This window comes from Epinephelus lanceolatus, chromosome 7 (assembly GCF_041903045.1).
Source record: "Epinephelus lanceolatus isolate andai-2023 chromosome 7, ASM4190304v1, whole genome shotgun sequence".
In the NCBI taxonomy this organism is placed as follows: domain Eukaryota; kingdom Metazoa; phylum Chordata; class Actinopteri; order Perciformes; family Serranidae; genus Epinephelus; species Epinephelus lanceolatus.
The window spans coordinates 803,447-807,921 of NC_135740.1; the positions used below are offsets into that span (position 1 = coordinate 803,447).

The 4,475-nt window shown below is 51.2% G+C and overlaps 1 pseudogene; it reads right to left on the reverse strand.

Moving 5' to 3' along the window:
* Positions 1-201: 201 nt before the first annotated feature.
* LOC117250527 (uncharacterized) lies at positions 202-3,087 on the reverse strand (annotated as a pseudogene).
* Between the last annotated feature and the right edge of the window lie 1,388 nt (positions 3,088-4,475).

A 4,475-nucleotide genomic window follows, 5' to 3' on the forward strand; every position in this document is an offset into this window, starting at 1 on the left:
GTTATAAGCTACTGTCATTACCGTCTGTCATGTATCTCTCTCTGTCTCTGTCTCTCTTCATGTCTCATTTTGTCGTATGGTCTTCAGAAACATCTTCTGATGCACTACCTTGGACACATCATCAGCGTTGTTTCCTGGAGTCACTGGGTGTTTCGGGTCTCACAACAGACACCCTCATCCAGGCAACCCGACCGAGGCTGATCAGACCCCGGCCTGTGTCCAAGTGGCATTCTACTGCCCCCACCGCTCTCCCCTCTTCAGTCAGAGCCATCTGGACGCTTTCTCTGCAGCCTCCGCGTTGTTGTTCATGGCTCTTTTTCAGTTGGCACCTGTTATGCCCAGTGTGCCGCAGGCCTTACTGAGGGAGTGGCTGGCGAATCCCTGACTGCCCACCTCCACTGGCATGCATCTGGTCCTCCAGCCATTCCTCCGACAATCCTCCACCAGCTCCTGGTACTTCTCCCTCTTCCTCTCCTGTGCCTCCTCCATTCTATCCTCCCAGGGAACTGTTAGCTCCAGCAAGACCAGTTGTTTTGTAGCCTCAGAGACCAAGATGATGTCGGGTCTCAATTTGGACTGGGTAATGTGTGGTAGAATTTTCAGCTGCCTCTCCAGATCAACTGTTATCGCCCAGTCTCGGGCCATGGAGAGCAAACCAGCAGAGCAGTTCTATGGTGTTCTCTCTTGCCTTTGTCCTTCCTTGACAAACTGGATGGCCTTGGCTGTAGCTCGGGTGCATCGACTGTCCTTGATCCCCTTGCTGATTGTCTCAGCGATGGATTTTAGGACTTGATCGTGTCTCCATCGATAATGGCCCTCACTCAATGCCTTGGAGCAGCTGCTTAGGATGTGTTCCAGTGTCCCTATCTTGGAACACAGGGGGCATGCAGGTGTTTCTATTTTGGTGCACAGGTTAGATGGGCTTGGGAGGACATCATAGACCTTCTGGATTAAGAACTTGATTCTCCGGGGGTTCCACTGCCAGATGTCCTTCCAGGTGACACGCCACTCCATCGCCTGCTCCCACTTCATCCAGGCACCTTGCTGCCTCATGGCCACTGTTCTGCTGGTTCACTCTTCCTCAACTGAAGCTCGCACCTCCTCCGGCACCAGCCGCTGCCTCTCCCTCCCACTGGCAGACTCGTACCGGGTTGATGTTATGCTCCCAAATCCAGCTCTGCCTTGCGCCACTGTACCGAGGATGGTCTTGTGCTTCAGCCGAGTTTCAGCTTGCTGGACTGCCTCCGCTGCCCTCCACTTCCTCCCTGTCCTTACCACAATTCCTGCCCCGGACACTTTGGTGTCTCTGGATCCAGAGTACTGCAGGTGTTCCCGTGCCCGTGCCACGATGAACTCCTCCCTGACCGAGCTGAAAGGGAGCCGGAGCTTGTTGTGTTCCCATACAGCCCGATGTTAGTTAGGCTGCATGGCAGACCCAGCCATCTGCGAAGATAGCTGCTCACTCTTTGCTCGAAACCTTCAACCACAGTCATGGGAACCTTGTAGATAAGCAGAGGCCAGAGAGAGGATTCTTGGGAGGATTCCATGCTGGTATATCCAGGCCTTGAATCTTATGGGGAGCCCAGACTTGTCCACTGTTCTCAGCCAGCCCTCTAGGTCAGCACTGGTTGCCTTGATGGAGTCTCTGTCATTCAGGCTGCAGTTGAAGACCTTCCCAAGGCTCTTCACTGGCTTCTCAGTGACTGACAGGATCAGATGTTCTCCCAGCCTGAAGCAGAATTTGTCTGTGACCTTCCCCTTCTTTAAAACCAAGGACCTGGACTGTGCACACTTGAAGCTCATGCTGAGTGGACCTCTGCATTCTGTTTCAGCTCCCTTGGCCAGCATGTTCATTGCCAGTGCGAAGAGGGTCACTGATATGGTGCAACCAGTGATTATGCCCACTTCCAACTGGTGCCAGTCAGATGTCAGCTGGCCAGATGAGACTCTCAAGCTGAACTTGCTGTAGTAGTCCAGGATGAGGTCTTTCATCTTCTGGGGTACGTGGTGTTTCTCCAGTGTGACCTCCACCAGCTTATGGGGTATGGAGCCATACGCGTTGGTGAGCCACAGTACAGCCAGGTCACCTCTGCCCTCTTTTGCCTCCCTGATGAGCTGGGCTACCACTCCTGTGTGTTCCAGGCAACTGGGGACTCCAGGTATTCCTCCCTTCTGCACAGACATGTCGATGTACTTATTGCTCAACAGGAAGTTGGAGAGTCTCTTGGCCACGATGCTGAAGAAGACTTTGCTCTCCACACTGAGCAAGGAGATTACCCGAAACTGGTCCGTGTTCTCAGACTTCTCTTCTTTCGGTATGTACACTCCCTCAGCATACCTCCATGGCTGGGCAATCTTCCCTCTCCTCCAGATCACATTCAGGGCCTTCCAAAGCTGATCCAGTAGCTTTGGGCAGTTTTTATACACTTTATAGGGCACGCCACTTGGGCCTGGTGCCGAGCTCGATCTTGCTCTCCTCACCACTTCCTCCACTTCACCTAAGCTGGGCTCCTTCAGGTTGAAGTCTGATGTAGGCTCTGGTGGTGTTGTCAGTGCATCGCAAGGGCCTAGCGGTTGTTATCTGCTGGGGTCACTGTACATGGCCTTGAGATGGTTGTTAATGGCATCCTTCGAGCAGGTGGGGCGACCAGTCCTCTTTTGGCCAAGAAGCTGCTTGGTCAACTTGAAGGGATTGGCTAGGAAAACTGCCCTCTTCCTGGCTCTCTCTTTCCGCCTCCTCCTGTGGAACTCTGCCCTCCGCAGGGTCAAGAGTTGTTTCCTTAGGATTGCTCTTAGGTCTGCTAGGCCAGCTCTCTCAACTTCCCCTGCTGTCTTGTACTGCCTCTTTAACAGCTTAAGCTCTTCCCTGAGGTGCTGGATCTTCCTTGCTCTGTGGCTTGGAGCATATGCCGATGGTGCGGGCTTGGGTGCCTCGGTTCCAAATCGCTCAGCTGAGATGTTCACTATGAGGGTGGTCATCGTTTTCAGCCGATGATCCACGTCCCCCTTGGCTGTCACTTCCAGGATCTGATCCACATCCTCATCAAACTGCTTCCACTCTGTTCTCTTTAAGGACTGGGGCCACTGGATCCTTGGTTGGGCTGAAGGAGCACGGCTAGTTGTTACAGGGACTTAGGGTGGCAGGTGAGCTGCTGGCAGCAGGCGTTGGTGACACTAGGAGGCTCTGGGCACTGTGGGTTGCCTTCCGGGCCTGGCTCCTCCTGCGTCTGACCAAAAGTAACTTCTGTGCGTCGTGTCATCATTGCCTCTGTCAAGTATTTCATCCTGCCTTGATGTATCTTTAAGCCCCTCTCATTCTTGCAGGTCTTTCCGCAGATGCACTGTATTGTCGTCGTCATTATTCCGTTGTCCTGGGTCGTCATTCTTAGGTCCGTCCTGATGGGGTGCTCATCCTCCCCCCATTTCGGGCACCCCTGGGGGTATCATTCCTTTGTGGGTTTTGTAGCCAGCTTTGGGTTCTTCCTCTCAGAAGAAGTGGTTTGGGCTGCCAACCCTCCCCACCCCGGGTTGCCGTCTCTCCGGCTGTCCTCTGTCTCTCCAGATGTCACCACACTTTTCGTGGTCGTCACCCAGTCTGTTCCTGGTTGTCACTGGTACTCCAGACTATTTCAGTCTTCAGAAACATCTTCTGATGCACTACCTTGGACACATCATCAGTGTTGTTTCCTGGAGTCACTGGGTGTTTTGGGTCTCACAACAGACACCCTCATCCAGGCGACCTGACCGAGGAATACTGTAAATTTATTATGTTGATCTCTTCTGCACGACATCTATTGCACGTCTGTCCATCCTGGAAAAGGGATCCCTCCTCAGTTGCTCTTCCTGAGGTTTCTACCATTTTTTCCCCGGGTTTTTTTAGGGGAAGTTTTTCCTTGTCCTTGTGAGGGTCCAAAGGACAGAGGGATGTCGTATGCTGTAAAGCCCTCTGAGGCAAATTGTGATTTGTGATATTGGGCTTTATGAATAAAATTGAATTGAATTGAAATTGAACTTATCAACAGATGCACAGATGTGTGTGGGGGGCCATTACAGAAAAACAAAATCAAACACCAAAAATGTGCAAATAAACCGAAACATTGTTATATACATAGATATAAAATTCATATACATATACACATACAGTACAAATATGGTGTGGTCCTTTGAAGAAAATGCTTGAGTGAAAAGAAACGTCTTTAATTTGGTTTTAAAAGAACACGGAGCAGATCTGAGGTCAGCAGGCCAACTGTTCCATTCTTTAGTTGCATCAATACTGAATTATATCTCACCAGATATTGAAACTGCTGTAGGCACAGGCCTGTCTGTCTGTTTATTTGTCTTGTCTGTGACACGTTTTTGTCAACATGATAGCATTGCAACTATGCAAGATGCAGTCATGAAACTTTACAGGTGTGTGGATAAGATCACAATGGAGGCAGACTTAGAAGACCAGTGTTGTGGGAGCAAGATCACCT